Raw genomic sequence first — 20,862 nt, 5'->3', positions numbered from 1 at the left:
ATCTCACACTGCTCTGTATTAAATTCTATCAACCATTCCACCGCCCACCTGGCCAATCGATGCAGGTCCTGCTGCCATCGTTCATAACCATCTTCACTATCTGCAAAACCACTAACTTTTGTATCATCAGCAAACTTGCTAATCTTGCCCTGCATATTCTCATCCAAATCATTGATGTAGATTGTAAACAGTAATGGGCCCAGCACCGAACAGATGCACCGAGGCATACCACTAGTCACATGCCTCCAGTCTGAGAAGCAACCTTCCACCACTACACTCTGCTTCCTTCCATGGAGCCAAGTTGCTTTCTTTTCAGCTATCTCTCCTTGGATCCCATGCGATCTAACCTTCCAGAGCAGCCTACCATGAGGAACCTTGTCGAATGCCTTACTGAAATCCATGTATACACATCTACAGCTCTGCCCTCATCAACCTTCAAAAAAATCAATCAGATTTGTGAGACACAACCTCCCATGGACAAAACCATGCTTACTTTCTCTAATCTGCCCTTGCCCATCCAAATGCCTGTATATCCTATCCCTCAGAATACTCTCCAGTAACTTACCAACTACAGATGTTAAGCTCAGTGGTCTATAGTTCCAGGCATCTTCCCTGCAGCCCTTCTTGAAAAGAGGCACAACATTTGCCACCCTCCAGTCTTCTGGCACTTCTCATGTATTTAAGGACAATTCGTAAATTTCAATCAGGGCCTCCGCAATTTCCTCTCTAGTTTCCCACAATGTCCTCGGATATATCTGATCAGACCCTGGAGATTTGTCTACCTTCAAACACGACAGTACCTTCAGTACTTCTTCGACAGTAACCCTGACTGCCCTCAAGACACTTCCAGTGACTGCTCCAATTTCCTCCGCCCTACTGTCTCCTTCGTAAATACAGGGGAGAAATATTCATTTAGGACTCCTGTGGCTCCACGCAGAGGTGACCGCTTTGATTCCTGAGAGGTCCCACTCTCTCTAGTTACCCTTTTACCCCTAATGTATTTATAAAATCATTTGGGATTGTCCTTAATTTACCCGCCAGAGCTGGGCCCCTTTTGCCCTTCTGATTTCCTTTTTTAATTTACTCCTTAGTTCCCGAAACTCCTCCAGGGATGCACGATCCCAGTTGCCTATACCTGTCCCATGCAACATTCTTGTTTTTGACTAACATCTCAGTTTCCCTCGTCAGCCAAGCTTCCTTACGTTTGCCTGCTTTGCCCTTCACTCTAATGGGGATGCACACATCCTGAGCTTTCTTCAGGCTTTTTAAAAAAACATACCACTTGGCCCATGTTCATTTCCCCTCTAATAACCTGCTCCAGTCAATTTGAGTGAGACCTCTCATACCCTCAAAGTTGGCCTTATCTGGAGTGCCGGCATGTCTACAGCACACGGGAGTGGTGACCCAGCTCATCAGAGAAGCCAGAGAGAACAAGAGACACCTGACAGTGCTCTGGCTTGACCTGGCCAACGCCTACGGCTCCATCCCGCACAAGCTGATCCAGACAGTCATGGCCAAGCATCATGTGCCGGGCCAAGTGGCAGATCGCATCCTGGACTATTACAACCAGTTCAGCATGAGAGTCTCATCACGGTCAGTAACATCAGAATGGCACAGGCTGTACCATCTCTGTGATCCTTTTTGCCTTGGCGTGGAACATGATTGTCAAGTCTGCTGAGCCAGAGTGCCGGGGCCCTCGGACCAAGTCAGGAATGCTCCAACCACCAATCAGAGCCTTCATGGATGACCTTCTGGCCACTGCTTGTCTACGAAGTCCCAATATCCATCGTAGAGAAATTGGAGAGGAAAGTCAGCAGCTTTCTCAGGAGGTGGCTGGGACTGCCCAGGAGCCTTAGCAGCACCGCCCTTTATGGAAACAACACCAAGCTCCAGCTGTCCCTGAAGTCCCTGGATGAGGAGTTTAAGGTGACTCGGGCCAGAGAGGTGATGCTGTACAGAGACTCCAGCAACCTTAAGATGGCTCAGGTAGGGATGGAGGTGAAAACTGGGAGGAAGTGGAGAGCCGGCGAAGCCGTGCTGCAAGCGGAGTCTCGGATACGTCACAGAGTCCTGGTGGGAGCAGTGACTCGGGGAAGAGCTGATCTGGGAATTTTCCCAACTCCCCAGTTTGACAAGGCCAAGGGGAAGGAGAGGTGCAGGCTGGTCCAGGAGGAAGTGAGGGCAGTGGTGGGGGAGGAGAGGTCTACCAGAGCAGTTGGATTGAGGCAGCAGGTGGCCTGGACAAGGTGGGAGCAGGCCATGAACCGAAAAAGTCACATGGACTTAGTTCTGACAGGCTGAACCACAGCGCATCAAGTTCCTGGTCCAGGCAGTGTTTGATGTCCTGCCCAGCCCATCGAACCACTTCATCTGGGGCAAAGCGGAATCTCCAGATTGCCCGCAATGCTCAGGCAAGGGGACGTTGGAACACATCCTGAGCTGCTGCCGAATGGCTCTTGGGCAGGGCCGGTACACATGGCGTCACAACCAGGTTCTTAAACCCATTGCAGAAGCCATCAGCATGGGAATCAGCAGCTGCAGACGAGAACGCCCCACCACCCAGATGATCACCTTCGTGAAGGCCGGAGTGCAGCTGCCAAGAACCACAGCAGCCAGGAATCAGTCAGGAATCCTGGCGACTGCGCAGGACTGGCAGCTTTCCGTAGACCTGGTGAAACAGCTGAAGTTCCCACAGCACATTGCCACGGCCACCCTGAGGCCAGATATCCTCCTGGTCTCAGAGGCGACCAAAATCAGCATCTTGTTGGAACTGACAGTGCCGTGGGAGGACCGTCTGGAGGAGGCCCACGAGAGGAAGATGACCAAGTATGAAGAGCTGGTCATAGACTGCCGTAAGCAGGGCTGGAAGGCAAGATGTATGCCCATCGAGGTTGGCTGTAGAGGTTTTGCAGGGCAATCGCTCTACAAAGCCTTAAGTGCACTGGGCATCAATGTAATGGAGAGGAGAAGAGCCATCAAGAACACCACAGAGGCAGCGCAGAAGGCCTCGAGATGGCTCTGGATCAGGAGAGGATGTCCATGGGGAGGAGCGAATGCCACCTGAACACAAGTCGTGGTCTGATCGCCCACGGCAGGGTTGTCTGGGTGAGGGTGTCTGATGTTGAAAGACCCAAAACACCCAATGACCCCAAGTTACATCACTGATTATGTGTTCAGGAGCATCAATAGAAGTATTTTTTATCAATCTATGGACAGCTTGGAATGGATGTCAGAGAGGCAGGGAGTCGGCCTGGATGGAGCCCTCGGCTGCCCGCTGCCATGACACAACTTTATCACTTAGAGAGTAGTTAATATTTGGAATAAGCTGCCTCGAAAAGCCATAGTAGCAGCTATTTATGACTTTCAATAGACACCTTGTCAGATTTATTGATAGGAAGGGTATAGAGGGCTTTGGCCAAACGCAAGCATATGGGACTATCCCAGTTTACCGACTTAATCAACGGCCAAAATACCTATATCTGTGCTGTACAGGATGGAAATGTATAATGTTGTACAGGACCATGCTGTATACAACTCTATATAGGATGTTACAAACAAACGTAGCAATAGTCAATATTATAGATATGGTTAAAATACAAAAAGACACTTCAACCTTAGAGGGAAAAGTTATTAAACCACATAAGGGTAGGTAATGTATAGAAACCATAGGAGGCTTTTCTGCCCATTGTGCTATGCTAGCACTATTAATCCCTGATGCTGGGACATGGTTTATTCATTCGGGTACTTATTAGATTTTCTTTTCAAAGTTGTTATTGAATCTGGTTCTGTCATCCTGTAATCCATATACAACAAATTGCTGAGAAATAATTCTCCATATAATGTTTCTAGATCTTTTATTAATTATCTGAAGAGTTCAAATGCAGCAGAAGAAAAGTAAAGCATACATTCAATGAGTATCTGCATGATCCCAGAATATTCCAAAGTAGTTAAAAGCTGAAGAAGTACGTTGGAGTATTGCTGCTGGCACTGTGTTTCCACTTGGGTAACAAACACAATTCTAATGCAAATGATCCCAGAGTTGTAAATGTTTTGAGGTCTATTTTCCGAGATTCTAATCAAGCTTCAGGAGGGGCTCTGCTCCACTAAAGCAATTCTTTAGTGGAATAACATAGAAGCAGTGTGAGCGGGTAATGGATGGTTGGCGTGGACTCGCTTGGCCGAAGGACCTGTTTCCATGCTGTGTCTTTCGATAGGGAGGAGAAGGGTGGCATCGGGTCTATACAGTATGTATGTGGTGATCACAACTGCCTTCTAAGCAGTTGGCTCGGGTTTGGTTCCCAGCCACTGCAGTTAGCAATATCTACAGGAAATCCTCTTCCCAAGAATATCGGAGATTTCACTCACACCACAAATTATACACAATTTTTAAAAAAAATTAAGAATGGTGCATTGAGGTAAAAAGGATTTAATGGCCAATTATTATTCTCTGTGGGCTGGTCTTTGAATCGGGAATTAAATCCCATCTCACTAATTTTTCTAGGTTCTATCAGATGAGTTATCTTGGCATCATGTTCAGCACCGATATTGTGGGCCGAAGGGCCAGTACTTTTCTGTATTTTCCCGTTCTATGCATTTCTATGCTCCACTGAGTGGTGCTGAGATGGCAGCCTTGCAGCAGCCTGTGTGTTATTTCGACTTTTTTTGTTATTTTTAGTTTGTCTAAAATGTATGTTTTAATGTTTCTCGGTATGTCTTATGTGGGATGTGAAGGGGGGGGGGGGGGGGGGAGGGGGAATAGGGGGAAATCATTTTCAGTCACTTACCTCAATGGAGATGTGATCTTTCTCCGTTCCCCCTTTGCGGCCTAGCAACTGGATTGGTGCGGCCTTTCCTGGAGACCGGCCCGAAGCTTCAGTCACTTACCAATGGAGCACCTGGGTATGCCAGCCACATTGTTCTGCCTCAGCTGCTAGGTCTGAATACTTCAGACATTTGCGTTCATGCGCTTCACCAACGGCAGCCTCCCAAGGCACAGTTAACTCCATGATGTACAGGGACTTTTGTGAGGTTGACCACAAGATCAGGTCCGGCCTGTGATTAGTTGTGATGATCTCTGGTGGAAAGATGAGCTTCTTGTCTAGATCAGCCTGCATTTCCCGGCCCCGGGCAGTGTCCAGGAGGGTCAGTACCTTTCTTGCAAATGGCTTCTCTGGAAGTTGTCCCGCCTTTACAAAAGGGGTGGTGTTCAAGAAACCAGGCGTTGGGGGAGGGAGGGCATTGGTGGTAGTTCTCCTTCCTCCCAAGGTGATCGCCAGTTGTCACAGGACCTGATTGTGCCTCCAGGTGTAGCGGCCTTGTGAAAGTGGCAGTGAGGATGTGCCTTAATGTTGCTGGGTTTTGGCAGAGAGAACATGATGGATCCTCTCCAAGCCACTTGTTTAGGTTCTTGGGTGTTGGAAGTACATCGTAGGTGACGTTGATGATGAAGCTAATACGGCTTCCTTCCATCTCCCATAGATCCCTCCAGGTAAGCTTACGATGCTCCATGTTTTTCCAGATAGTCCACTGGGCCTGTTTGAACTGAAAGACTGCCTTTGCGCATCTCTCTGCCTCCTCTTTCTGATGGACATCAGCAACTACCAGCTTTCTTCTCTGGGTGGATGTTGCCTTGTGCCATGTGGGTCAAGTCCAATCCCACCTCTTCCTTGTTGCACCTGTCCTACAATGTCTCCATGCCTGAGAGCAGATTTTACTTGCTGTGCAGCCTCCGATGGGGTCCACTTCCTCCAAGTTGCCAGTCTGGGAGCTGCCGCTCGTACTGCAACATCTTGTGACTCGGGCAGGGTCATGTCCAGCCTCACTTTGGTGCATTTTTGTTCTTCTGTGAGGCTAGAGACAGGCAGTTCCAGAGCGCTGTGTCCATACAAGCCGATATTGCTGAGGCATCGCGGGAGTCCTTCTTGATGTATGAACTGACTGTCCTCTCCAGCTTCCCGACTTTGGCGATAGGGACCTCGTAGACCATCAGATGGGGGAGAAATCCAAACTGCAGGCACCACAGTTCCAGCTTACCAGGAAGCGAGATATTGTCTATGCTACCAAGGCCTTTGATGGTTTTTTCCCTCAGTTGATCACACTGGTCTGAGTCTTTGAGGCTTGCATTGTACCACCATCCTAAACTCTTGACTGGCAGCTCTGACACCATCGGAATGGGTGTTTCATCAATGTGGAATCACTTGTCTACGATTTTTCCTCTGATGATGGATGTGCTTCTGGATTTGCTGGGTTTCAACTTCATCCAGGCCCATGTTATGTTCACGTAAAGCTTTTCCAGAAGGCGCTTGGTACATGCAATGGTTGAGGTCAGGTTGGTCATGTCATCCATGTCGGCACGAATGTGAGGGAGCCATTGCCCAGACTGTAGCCGCTCTCCTCCTATGACCCACTTGGAAGCTCGGATGATCACTCCCATCGCCATGGTGAAGGCTAGCGGGGAGATGGTGCAACCTGCCATTATTACCACTTCCCGTGAATGCCATGATGTTACGTATTCTGTTGTTGTAATACAGAATTGCAAATCTTGGAAGTAGTTTCTGACCAGGTTTGTAATGGTCTTTGGTACATGGAAGAACTCAAAGGCTGTCCAGAGGGGAGAATGGGGAAGCATTGGCTAGGTCCAGGGATAAGACGTGCAGATCCCTTCCTTCCCTTTTTGCAGACTCGATTTGATGCCATATCATGCTTGTGTGTTCTAAGCATCCAGAGAAGCCTGGTATACCAGCTTTCTGTACCGACGTGTCAATCAGGTTGTTCTGTTTCAGGTAGGTTATCATCCTTTGAACAACAATGCTAAAGAAGATCTTCCCTTCAACATCCAAGAGATTGATTTGCCGGAATTGGTTGATGTTTGAAGCATCTTTTTCCTTGGGGATCACCACTCCCCCTGCTCTTCGCCATGCTTTTGGGATGGTTTGCTTTCTCCATGCTATCTTCATTTGCCTCCATAAGAACCGTAGACCATTTTGACATTTTTGTACAGCCGGTATGGTACTCCGTTTAGTCCTGGAGCTGAAGCTGCCCTTGCCTTCCTTACGGTTTTCTCGACTTTACTCCATCTTGGGAGGCTGTCGTCCAACTGATGTTCTGGTTGAGGAATGGGTGGCATGTCTTGAGGTATCTCCCTCTGCTCAAATCTTTGGTTGTCTGTGTACGTTGATTTCAAGTGGTTATCCAATTCCCTCTTTGACACCTTAAGTGACCCGCTCTTTTCCTTTGTGAAGAGTCCTTTCACAAATCTGAAGGGATCCTTGTAGTTCTGAGGGTTTCTGCTCTCTGCAGTCTTCCCAGGGTTTTCCTTTAGATCTGCTTGCAGGAGGTTGATGCCCATTCTTTCTTCCCGTGAGGATTTCCTCCACCGTTTCCTCAGGTCCCTTCTCTCTTTGATTAGGCGCTCGATTTCTCGCTGCCTTCTGAGCTTGGGAGGAGTTGTTGTTTCCTTCTTTTTGGTTCCGAACCTTTCTGCCCCATTGGAGTAGATCAGATCACTCATCTGCTCCAGTTTCTTCTCCACTGTTCCTTGAAGTCCGTCTAGGATCTTACTCAGGTCTGCATCAATTTTCATCATTTCTCCCCCCCCACCCCGTCTTCTCCATCCCCCCCCCCCCCCCTTTGTGCTGTGGGCCGTGGCGCTCCCCCTCTCCGTGTAACGCTGCGGTGCATTAGGGCCCCTCCCGGTGTCCGTGCCCGTGGGTAGAAGCTGCTGGAGCGCTGCCCGACCCAGGACCTGTGGTGTCCATTGCCAGTGGGTAGACAGTGGGGCACGGTGCTGCCGCTCGCCCCCCCCCATCACCCTATCTCCCTCCTCCACATTTCCCTCCTCCCCTCATTCCAATTCTCTGCCTCAGCAACTTTTTACGATTGTTAAACCTCGATAACTTTTACAATATACCATCGATCGAAATGAAACTTGTTGCACTCGTAGCACAGTAGAATGGTGAGTAAGGGGGCAAAAAATTGCAGTGCTATCACGTACTGTTTTTGCGCAAATAGAAAAACCCACATCAAGATCAGAGTTTTAGATAGAGGTATAGATAGATAGATAGATAGATAGATAGATAGATAGATAGATAGATAGATAGATAGATAGATAGATAGATAGATAGATAGATAGATAGATAGATAGATGTGTGTGGCAAGTTTTTCACGGAGTGGTGGATGCCTGCAATGGACTGCGGGGGGTGGTCATGGAGGCTAAAAGAACTAATAGCGTGATGCAATAACTGGAATAGTACCCAATATCTTGGAAAATCAGTCTGCCCAACACCACCAAAGTTCTCACCGATTAATGGAGATTTACTACAACGTGATCACTGAAAACTTGAGCACAAAATCAATAGAGAAATCAAGCATATTTGTCATATTATTTATGTTACCATGTTTCATTAGCTTAACGTGCAATTTATTGCATGAATTCTTCCTTGAACTATGCTCCAACTGCGAGAATGAATTATGTGGTAATGGTTAATAATGTGTCAAATGAAACAAGAATGGCGTTTCTCTTCCCGTGGCTGTAGCTGTCTATTTTCAGCCTTTTCTGTTTATATTTTAGGAAAGTACTTGCACCAATACCAAAAATCATTTCTTAAGATTCGGTATCATCTTTAGCAGACATGTTGTGGGCCGAAGGGCCTTTTCCAATGCTGTACTGTCCCATCACGTTCTATGTTCTAAAGAAAATTGCCATCAAATAATCCCACAGACACTACATTGGCAATGAGGATGGGATCTTGTTGATGGTTACAGGAAAGGAAGACAGGGTGATTCTAAGGAACCTGGTACTCTGTGTATGAGATTGAGTCTGAAGAAGTGTCTCAACCCGAAACGTTGCCACTCAGTGCCTCACCCACTGAGTTTCTCCAGCATTTTGTGTGTATTCTGTGTATGAGCATGAATGGAGGATGATGGAAAGAAAAGGATATGTAAATTATCTGGGAAATTTGAGAAATCCATGGAGTTTCAGCTATTTGTCTCAAATGTGGGTCATGTGAAGTTCAAGGTGAAAAACATGTTTCTGGGCAAAGGTGTTGACGCATAGGGCCATAGTAATCCATGTTGTGGACAGATGAATGACACAAGTTACATTTAAGAGGCTTTTGTAAAGACACATGGATACGCAGGGAATGGAGGGATATAGATCACATGCAAGCAGATGAGATTTATTTATCTTGGCATCATGTTCAGCATGGACATTGTGGGCAGAAGGCTCTTCTTGTGCTTTGTTTTATCACCAAAATAATCCATCAAAAATTCATTACGGATTGATAACACTTATTGAGTAAAAGAAGCAAAATGCAAAATTTGGGACTACAATTTAATTCACAATTTTTCCAGTGAAGATTAAACCGCAATAACCAAGGACGTACTAGTTTTCCTGGGGTGTACTTCCCCAACATTGCGGACTGTAGATGGAATATTCTGTTGGAGGCAGAATACATGTTTCAAAACATAGACACATGGAAACATAGAAAATAGGTGCAGGAGGAGGCCATTCGGCCCTTTGAGCCATCATCGCCATTCATTGTGATCATGGCTAATCGTCCCCTATCAATAACCCGTGCCTGCCTTCTCCCCATATCCCTTGACTCCACTAGCCCCTAGAGCTCTATCTAACTTAAATCCATCCAGTGACTTGTCCTCCACTGCCCTCTGTGGCTGGGAATTCCATAAATTCACAACTCTCTGGGTGAAAAAGTTTTTTCTCACCTCAGTCTTAAATGACCTCCCCTTTATTCTAAGACTGTGGCTCCTGGTTCTGGACTCACCCAACATTGGGAACATTTTTCCTGCATCTAGCTTGTCCAGTCCTTTTATAATTTTATATGTTTCTAAAAGATATCCCCTCATCCTTCTAAACTCCAGTGAATACAAGCCTAGTCTTTTCAATCTTTCCTCATATGACAGTCACAGGGATCAATCTGGTGAACCTACGCTGCACTGCCTCAATCACAAGGATGTCCTTCCTCAAATTAGGAGACCTAAACTGTACACAATACTCCAGATGTGGTCTCACCAGAGCCCTATACAACTGCAGAAGAACCTCTTTACTCCTATACTGAAATCCTGTTGTTATGAAGGCCAACATTCCATTAGCTTTCTTCACTGCCTGCTGTACCTGCACGCCAACTTTCAGTGACCGGTGTACATGGCGACCAGGTCTCGCTGCACCTTCCCCTTACCTAACCTAACCCCATTGAGATAATAATCTGCCCCCCCCTTGTTTTTGCCGCCAAAGTGGATAACCTCACATTTATATATCTAAAGGGGAAGCAAAGGACAAATCCACAGTAGGGGAAAGAGGGAAATGGGCGAAGCACATTATGAAATAGGAGGGGAACAATGAAAGTCACAATGCAGAGCAACATTATAACAGAGATAAGAAGGCAGAGAATGCTATAAGGCAGCTAAAAGAGGGACCAATACCATTGATAAATTAATATGTTGTAGTATCATTTATTGCATGACTGTAACTGTTGTAGGTCTTAATTAGATTTCTGCGATGTTGTGTTAAGGTTCAAATAAATATTTCACTCCATACAAGTGACAGTAAGAAGATGGTAATCCAAAACAAGTAATGTGTTCTGGTCAATGTTATGGAAGTAACAATGTTAACGTAACAATTGTAGGGAAGGAAAGCAGATCAGATGTTTATTTGACCTACATGAAGAGATGGTTTACTGAAATAATGAGTGCCTGCATATATATTTCAGAGATGTTATGGCTACTTACCGTGAAGAGTTTGGTAAATCAGAAAATTAAGAAAATGGGTAAGTTTATGTTACATTTAATTTATTAATGTCGATATTATATGCATGAATAATACCTGTGAATATTAAGTTATTTGTGTAATTTAAGGCATAGATAGTTGATAGTTTAGTTCCTTTTTTAAAGGGGACATTATGTCGTATATATGGGTGTAACTCTACCTTTCAAACCTGATATGACCTTTATGGCACCGTACATGGCAGCCACACCAACAGCCTGTCTCGTCTTTCTCTTCTTTTGCTGTTTTAGTCTGTGTTTACTTGTATTTTTTTTGTGTACCTTTAATTTTTGTATTATGTGGGGGTGGGGGGTTAGGGGAAACCTTTTTTATCTCTTTCCTCAATGGAGATGTGACTTTTTCATCGTATCTCCATCTGCATGGCGGCCTAACATCGTGGAGCTGGCGGTCCCTTTGTTATGGATCGACAGCGGAAGCTCCAACCGCATGATCTTCAACCTCCCCGATTGCAGGAGCTTTGATAGTCCTGATGTGGGAACTACGTTTGCCGACTGCGGAAGTTTCGATTGCCTCGACCATGAGAGAAAAAGAGGAAAGAAGGTATTTTATTTGCCTTCCATCACAGTGTGGAATGTGAGGTCGCCAAAAAAACAAGATGGACATGCTGCCTGCACTGGTGAGGACTCGGAGGGAGTGCCGTGAGTGCAATGATTTTGGTGTTTTGTGGGGACATCGCTCCATGAGGACATCCTGGAGTCTAATGCGAGTGTGGACGGCTTTCTGACTGTTCGGGCGGGCAGGGACTGCAGAGGGAGTGACAGTGATCGGTACAAGTCTGGTCACATCACGGTGAAGGAGCTATGCTGTGTGCCCTGGGGATTCTCACACGCCATTGTGGTGGCTGTATAAGTCTATGTTTAATTTGTATGTGGTTATGTATCTTGTTGCTTTTTGGTATGACTGTTGACAAATCAAATTCCTTATATGTTTACATACTTGGCTAATAAATTAATTACAATTACAATAAATGAATTACAATTACACTCACAATATGTGTATGAAGGAACTGCAGATGCTGGTTTAAACCAAAGATAGGCACAAAGTGCTGGAGTAACTCAGTGGGACAGGCAGCATTCCTTCTGGAAAGAAGGAATTGATGATGCTTCGGGTCGAGACCCTTCTTCAGACTTTTATATGTATTTGTATATGTATATGATGACCTTTATGCAGTGTCCTCTACAATGTTTGGGACAAAGACCCATTATTTATTTATTTGCCCTGAAATGGGGGGACTATGTATAAACACAGCTGTAATATCTACATGATGAAACCAAAATGTATAAAAATGGCCTTCAATAAAATCTGACAATATACACTTTAACTACATGTGATTTTTTTTTCTATTACAACTCTCATATTGTGTACAGAGGCAAATAAATGAATTATGGGTCTTTGTCCAAAACATTATGGAGGACACTGTATGTATTTATACTAGACAAGGCTGCTTAGTATCAGAAACCTTCGTCATGTTGAATGGTTGCAAAGACAGTCAATGTCAATGGCCTGGTGAGACGTTGGCAGTTTGTTAACATTTGAGTACGTCAAAAGTCTTAATCAGCATCTCATAGCAATTTTTGATGCTTTCACCACTCAGACAGAGCCCGCTCTGAGTACTTTCATTGCTTTCATTATCTTCCTGACAGATTGTACTTTCAAGTTGTGTTGTTTGATCTTGCAGAGAGCATCTAGTTCAATGCTGTGTTAAATGAAGAATTTATGGGTCAACATGCATGTGAGGTTCTGCGTCAGCTGCTAAGTTATTAGTTATTTTCTAAATGAACTGATTATCCAGTTAGTTTTTAATCTTTGCATTCAGCCTCCCAGTGACTCGGTTTTCTCCACCAAATGGAACCGGTGTGTCATTGGCATTGATGCACATTTTCCAATTGGGGCATTTCTAAAAGGGGTGAAAATGAGTCTCCATGGAGATACCCTACGATGAATGTCAATCCCTGGCTAATTAATGGTGGAGTTGGGGAGGAGGTTATGGGATATTGGGCATTGGCTGCTCTTGGAGAGTGATTCTAAAAAAAAAAAACATGCACTTAATTGGCTCCTTCTGCAACTTGTGTGTATCTGAAAAGGAGTCCCAAAGTACTTCAGAGTTAATGAAGTTAACGCTGGAAAGAGTGCAGAGAAGATTTACGAGGATGTTGCCAGCACTCGTGGGCCTGAGCTATGGGAAGAGGTTGAGCAGGCTAGGATTCTATTCCTTGGAGTGCAGGAGGATGAGGGGTGATCTTATAGAGGTGTATAAAATCATGAGAGGAATAGATCGGATAGACGCACAGTCTCTCGTCCAGAGTGGAGAACCAGAGAACATAAGTTTAAAATGGGAGGGGAGGAAAGATTTAATAAAAATCTGAAGGATAACATTTTCACGCAGAAGGTGATGTGGGTATGGACCGAGCTACCAGAGGAGGTAGTTGAGGCAGGTACTATCGCAACCTTTAAGAAACATTTAGATAGGTACATGGATAGGACAGGTTTAGAGGGATATGGGCCAAACACAGGCAGGTGGAACTAATGCAGATGAGACTTGTTGGCCGGTGTGGGCAAGTTGGGCCGAAGGGCCTGTTTCCATGCTGCATGACTGTATGACCTTGTATTTTTATGTGTGACCATTGTTTTAATGTGGGAATCACAGCAGCTAATTCGCTTGAAGGCCACAAAGACCAAAAATTGACCAGATCATCCATTCTTGAGTGGTATACTAAGTCATCACTGAATAAGTGGCAATCTGATATATTTCAAAAATAATTAGTTGTGGAAATTAGAGCTCTAATGTTATTTGGGGATCATGCAAGAATAAGTTGGAGGCCTTAAAATATTTTTAAATTCTCCAGTTTCTAACCAAATCTTGAGATTCAGAGCCAGAACCACAGGAGCGCCAATGAAATTCCACATGAATCACTCTTGTCTGACCCTTTAGTTCACACTACTTTCCCCTCTCAGGATTACCGGAGGGAAACAAGCAGCAGGCGAACATCAAACTCTTCATTTGAGGTAAGCCTTGAGAAGCGTAAATTGTGTGCTGATAATGCACTGTAGATGAGCGCATTGTTCCATGCACAGCTGGATTCATGTGCACAGTGATGCTGCCACTCAGAATTCAGAGTCACAGTCTTGTGGTTCAGCCTCTGATGGTTGTCAGGATTAGGAACTGAGTTGGAATAATAGGAAAGTAGACAAAAATGCTGGAGAAACTCAGCGGGCGAGGCAGCATTTATGGAGCGAAGGAAATAGGCAATGTTTCGGGTCGAAACCCTTCTTCAGACTGATGGTGAGTGAGGGTGGGGGGGGGGGTGGGGGAGGAAGAAAGGAAGAGGTGGAAGCAGAGGGCTGAGGGAGAGCTGAGAAGAGGAGGAGAAAGTAAGGGTAAAGTAACCCCACTCTGGAATAATAGGAAACCTTGTCTTCCTAATATTTAGTTGGAAGAAACTTATCTCATCTAGTACTACTTATTTACCAGTGAACCTTATAACACAGACACAAAATGCTGGAGTAACTCAGCGGGACAGGCAGCATCTCTGGATAGAAGGAATGGGTGATGTTTTGGGTCGAGAACTTTGTTCAGATTCCAGAGTATTTGATCTTACAAATAGTCCTTAAAAAATAGATGTTACAATAAAACAATAAAACAAACTGCCTCAAATATCCAAGAAGTGGATCTGCATTAATGTAAACAATAGTTGCTTTGATAAATAGTTAAAAGGAAACACACTATCCTTAACACTGCCATAATTTTATTTATTCTGCTCAATATCCCCTGATTTATCATTCATTTCATATGCTGTTTCATGAATCTGGTGGAATATTCATAAATAACAGAACCTATGAAGATTATACAAATTGAGCAGTGTTTTATATTGTATATCTTAGCATAGACTGATAGATTTTTAAAAAAATGTTTAGATAGTAATGACTGTAATTATCAAATCTGCTTGGATTTGCAAGGTTACAATGCTACATGAAAATCCATCACAAACAGCTTGTTATTCTGATTGGTGATGCACAAGTAAATCACTTAGTATTAAATAATCTTTGGATGAATTTAGTCAATTGCTCTGCACCACATGGTTTGGATACATAATAGGGAAATATTTGTTCTCAGATTCTGGAGAATACTGATTTTGTACTTTAATGTTTTATTAAATCTAAAAGACAAACTGTAATGAAATGTGTGACTGGGAGTTTTCAAAACCTCATTGCTACAGAAATTACTACTGTATGTTCACTTTATAAATTAAAATCTGTTTAATTGTCCAAAGAAGACAACAGAGCAAATAGTTATGTGATATAGTTTGGGTTTATTGGAAGTTATAAGGTACACACCATTTGAAAGATGCATTAATTACACAGAATGTCTTAACTTGTTAGTTCCTATGACTTTTTAAAATTTGGAATTATTTTAAAATTCAGGAAAAAGTAATTCTTCAGAAAATTATAATCCTAACAATTATTGTATAAATTCATGTTGTTGTACATGAACAATATATTCCTAATACATAAATATCCAGTTCCATCCTTTACCTGATTAAATCTAATATAAAGGGAGCCACATTGGATAATTCTCAACATAACACGAGGGGATTACAATGCACGATTAACCTCCACCGATTTCTTCTTTTAGATGCAGAAAAACAACTTGCAGCTAACTGCTTATTTACATGATAACAGCATGAAGGCAACATTAACTGTGTTATTGGTCTTGCCTCAGTAAGGGGCCCAATTTTGAAATTGGCTTGCATTTCTTTATCTAGCATGCAATACTTATGGCCCATTAAACACCCCCACAAAAGGTACAGCATGGGGTAGTAATAGAATAAACTCCCTGTGTGATGTTCCAATAAACATTTACAGTGAAGGTACAACAAGAGTTTTGGATGAGAACGTACATGCCATGATTAGCAAGTTTGCCGTTGACACACAAAAGTGGGTAGTATTCTAGACAGTGAAAATGGTTGTCAAAGATTGCAGCAGGATTTTGATCGGTAGGACAGGTGGGCTGAGGAATGGTTGATGGCATTCACTAGTGAGAAATATGAGGTATTGCATTTTGGGAAGCCTAACATGGGCAGGACCTACACAAGGAGTGTTGGAGTGTTTAATGCCGTGGGATCTAGGAGTTCAGGTACATAGTTCATTGAAAGCGGCGTCACAGGTAGATAGGGTGGTCAAAAAGGCTTTTGGCACATTGTACTTCATCAGTAAAGAGTATTGAGTTTAGAGGTTGGGAGGTCATGTTGCAGTTATATAAGACGTTGGTAAGGCCACATTTAGAATATTGTGTCAGTTTTGGGCAATAGGAAAGATGGTCAAACTGGAAAGGATGCAGAGACGATTGACAAGGATATTGCCAGGACTTGCGGAACTGAGCTATAGGGAGAGGCTGAGCAGGCTAGGACTCTATTCCGTGCAGCACAAGAGGATAAGAGATGATCTGATTGTACAAAATCGTGAGAGGAATAGATTGAGTAAATGTACAGAATCTCTTGCCCGGAATAGGGGAACCAAGAACCAGAGTTCAGAGGTTTAAGGTAGTGCGGGAATAATTTGATAGGAACCCGTGGGGTAACGTTTTTTACACAAAGGGTGGTGGGTGTATAGAACAAGCAGCTGGAGGAGGTAGTTGAGGCAGGTACTATCACAACGTTTAAGAAACATTTAGACAAGTACGTGGATGGGATAGGTTTAGAAAGTTAATGGGCAAATGCAGGCAGGTGGGACTAGTGTAAATGTGTAGATGTCATTCGCTGTGGCCAGTTGGGCCGAAGTGCCTGTTTCCACGCAGTTTGACTCTATGACTAAGAGTTAGACACAGAGAGCCTTTAAGTCCAACCTGTAACTCTTAAAGGGGAGCTCCTTAAAACTTGGAGTAAGGATGGCATTCTGAAGCTCATTCTGATCTGAGGGGCATTCAAGAATACTACAGTTCTGGAGAAAGTGGGCTTTGAGTGGTGAACTAGAGGGCTTGCAGCAAGCAGCGGAGAGAAGGAGGAGAGAAGTCTTGCATTCTCAGGGGCTCAGGCACCAAATATTATGGTTCTTCTACTTAGTACTGCAGTTATAAATTTATTGGAATGTTTATTATTATCGTTACCTGTGTGTATTGGATTCACGGGCATGTTAAGCGTTTGCAAGTCAAAATGTCATTGGTCCCTGGCCAGTTAACAAATTCTCTTGACTCTCTTGATCCTACGCACACTTCATACAAATGTAATATATTGGAGATGGCTATGGGTGGGCAATGTCAAGAATCAAACCCTAGGTGTAATGCCACAAGAAAGTTGATAGTGGCACATGCATAGTCAAACTCGTTGATTATATCTTCAAATTCTGTCTCCCGTTAACTGCAAGACTGTCTGCAAGACCTGAAACGCTACCCTTTCCTTCTCTCCAGAGATGCATCCTGTCCCACCAAGTTACTCTAGCTTTTTGTGTCTATCTTTGGTTCCTTCTTACATAGACTATCTTCAAACACTGCTCATCACCACATACCCGTCCCTCAGCTATGATCTCTAACGTTGCTCGAAACGTTGCCTATTTCCTTCGTTCCATAGATGCTGCTGCACCCGCTGAGTTTCTCCAGCACTTTTGTGTACCTTCGATTTTCCAGCATCTGCAGTTCCTTCTTAAACACAATAGCAATAGCATATAAGCTGCAGGGTAGAGGCACAGTCCCTTCACCTTTTTTCACGCAAGGAGCTAAGGGTAAGCTTACACTTAGTGCCTGTGTGTGATCAAAGGACGTTGGGGTATGATTTTACTTAGATTTGGCTGAAACACAAGGGTATTTATCAGTGAAATTTCTTCAAACTGTGAGTCTTGTCAACAGATAGACCCAAAATGCTGAAGTAACTCAGTGGAACAGGCAGAGAAGGAATGGGTGACGTTTTGGGTCAAGACCCTTCTTCAGACTATTGATACTCTTAATCTGTAGAATATGAATAGAGTCCATCTTCGGTGTAAACCAGCATCCGCAGTTCCTTCCTACACAATCTTGTCAACAGTCGTGAACGATTTAGCAAACTACATTCACCTGGGCATTGGAACTCATTAACCCCCAAGCATGGCCACAACAATCCCACTGTGGATAGGCCATTGAAACTCTGGTGTGGACCTACCATTCCTGTCTGACCATGGACTGGCCACTCAGGTCCAGCTGTGGATTGTCTGCTCCAAACTCACTGTGCGTTGGTCAACCCACTCCTACAGCAGAGTGGCCCTTCCATGCTCGTTGCTGGACTGTCGCGACTGCAGACATGTCAACCTCACCATTCGTGCAGCTGGACTGACCTCCTTCCCATTAGCGGACCTCATCTCCCATGTTTGGGGATTTTATCCGCACTCCTGCTGTGACAAAACGATCAGCAAGTCTACGCTTGGTCTTGCCAATATGATTGGCGACTTGGCGATCGTTTTGTTGAACATTTACAATCAGTGGCGGACTACATGATCTCCCAGTTTCTGTCCTGGGCCTTTCTGGCCTGGGCCTCCTCCACTGTCAGAGTGAGGCCACATGCAAATTGGAGGAACAGCACCTCATATTTCGCTTGGGCAGCTTACAACCTAGCGGTATGAACGTTGATTTCGCCAACTTCAAGTAACTCCTGCATTCCTTTCTCCTCCTCTCTCCTCCCTTCCCCCACCCTGGTCATCTCTCTAGTTCCACTGTGTACATCTGTGTATCCCTGTTGTTAGCCCATCTTCCCCAGCCAACAATGGGCCCATTATGGACTCCACCCCTCCTGTGGTGGGTAACCTGTTGCCGCCCCTGATTTGTTCTGCCTTTTTCTAGCCTCCAGTTTATTTCACCCCTTTCCCACCTCTACATTTAGTTTGTTGAAGGGTTCCGATCCAAAACGTCATCTATTCCGTTTCCCCAGAGATGCTGCCTGTCTCCCTGAGTTACTACAGCATTTTGTGGCTATCTTCGGTATAAACCAGCATCTGTTGTTCCTTCCTACACATACAAGAGACAGTTGCTTGGCAAGGCAACTTGGTCTTCAGGAATGAGTTGGGCCAAAGGAAAGTTTCCATGCTGTATAGGTCAATGATTCCATCACTCCTAGAAGATCATTTGCATTTTGCTCCATTGAAATTTGGCAACTTTCCACCACCCATGCTGTGTTCATCTGAGGACACTGTATTGATGCAGGAGGATGACAGGTACTACAGGCTGCACAAAGGTGATTGGTACAGGACATCTTCATTGATGAATTGGAATAGTTATTTTGGACTTATAGTCAAAAAGGCATTACAATGCTCAGCAAAAAAGCTGTGGGGCTGATTATTGATGAACTCTAATGAATAACAGATTGGGGTTGGGTCAATTGGTATGAGTCAGATAAGATGTTCACAGTATGTTTGATTATTTTAGATTGTGGCTTCTTTTCCTCCTGATGCTGCTTCATAACTCTGCGCCTAATAGCTATTGATGAAGGCTAAGCTCACATCCTGTCCAAGGTTGTGTAGAGTGCAATTATATCATGGAACTTACTGTAGTGAGTGCAGCAGGTTTCTGATAGAATGGTCCAGCCAGTGGGATCACTACTTGATCTCACTGGTGAACAGTTTCATAGAATGCAGAACAATATAGCACAGGCACAGACCCTTCGACCCACGTCTGTGCCAATCATGATGCCAAGACAAACTTATCTACCTGCACATAATCCATATCCCTCCATTCCCTCCATGTCCATGTGCCCAACCAAAAGCCTCCTAAATGCCTCCAGCACAATCCCTGGCAGCATATTCCGGGCATTCAACACCCTCTGTGTAAATAACTTGTCCCGCACATCTCCTTTAAACTTTGCCCCTCTCACAGTAAAGTTATGCCCTCCAGTATTTATTATTTCCATCTTGGGGAAAAAGCATCTACTGTCGACCCTATCTATGCTCCTTATAATTTTATTTACTTCTTTCAGGTTTCCTCTCAACCTCCGGCATTCCAGAGCAAAGAATCCAAGTCTGTCCAATTTTTCCTTGTAGCCGATACCCCCTAATCCAGGCATCATTCTGGTAAACCTCCTTTGAACCCTTTGCAAAGCCTCCTTTCTGTAATGGGAAGACCAGAACTGCATGCAATACTCCAAATGCGGCCGAACGACTGTCCTATAAAGCTGTATATTAACCTCCTAGCTTGCAAATGCCTTATTTAAGTTAAGTTCTGGGTTTTTAGAGTGGCGGAGTCCATGGCACTGACAATAATTTGAAGGTGGCTGCTAGCTAGTTAGAAATATAAAAACATACAACTCAGAAATTAGTCCTTTTGGCCCACCTCATCATTGCCAACCATGATGTTTATCAATGCTCATTCCATCTATCTGTGTTGGCCCATTACTGCTCCGTTTATGTTTAATTTTTATTATTGTCTCGAGTACTGAGATACAGTATTAAGCTTGATTTTGCACGCTATCCAATAAGAATACTATACATAAATACAATCAAGGCAAACTCAAGTACCATAGATAGAACAAAGAGGAAGATACAGACTGCAGAATATATTGTAGAGCATCAGTTTCATAGACAAAGTCCAATGTCCGCAATGGGGTAGTGGTGAATGGGAGAGCACCCTGACTGATGGCAGTACCATTTTAAACCCTGATAAGAATAGAATAGTTTCTTTATTGTCATTGTAACATGGACCATGTACAACGAAATTTAAAATGTCAGCCAGTCAGTGCAGCATTCAAACATTTCTAAAAGCTAACGATACATACACGGTAAAATAATAAAGATAAACAACTAAACAAATATCACGAACAAAGCACGCATACACACCCAACCCTCCATCCTTCTGTTGATTTCACAGTTACCACAGTCCCTTAGTCTGTATCGCCCCTGCGTTCCTTGGCGGCTACATTTAGTGCTTTTATAGCAGTGGGGTAAAAACTGTTTTTTAGTCTGTTCGTCCTTGTCCTTGTAGATCTGTACCGTCTGCCTGACGGCAACAGTTCAAACAGGGAGTGTCCGGGGTGGGAAATGTCCTTTATGATATTCTGGGTTTTTTTGGTGCAGCGGGAACTGTGTAAGTCCTCCAAGGTAAGGAGAGGGCA

At 44.2% G+C, this 20,862-nt stretch overlaps 1 pseudogene; it reads left to right on the top strand.

Annotated features, from left to right (window-relative positions):
- The first annotated feature begins 1,275 nt into the window (after positions 1 to 1,275).
- LOC129698310 (uncharacterized) lies at positions 1,276 to 4,442 on the top strand (annotated as a pseudogene).
- The last annotated feature ends 16,420 nt before the right edge of the window (positions 4,443 to 20,862 follow it).

Source organism: Leucoraja erinacea, chromosome 6 (assembly GCF_028641065.1).
Source record: "Leucoraja erinacea ecotype New England chromosome 6, Leri_hhj_1, whole genome shotgun sequence".
Taxonomy (NCBI): domain Eukaryota; kingdom Metazoa; phylum Chordata; class Chondrichthyes; order Rajiformes; family Rajidae; genus Leucoraja; species Leucoraja erinaceus.
This window is presented reverse-complemented; position numbering and strand designations above follow the sequence as displayed.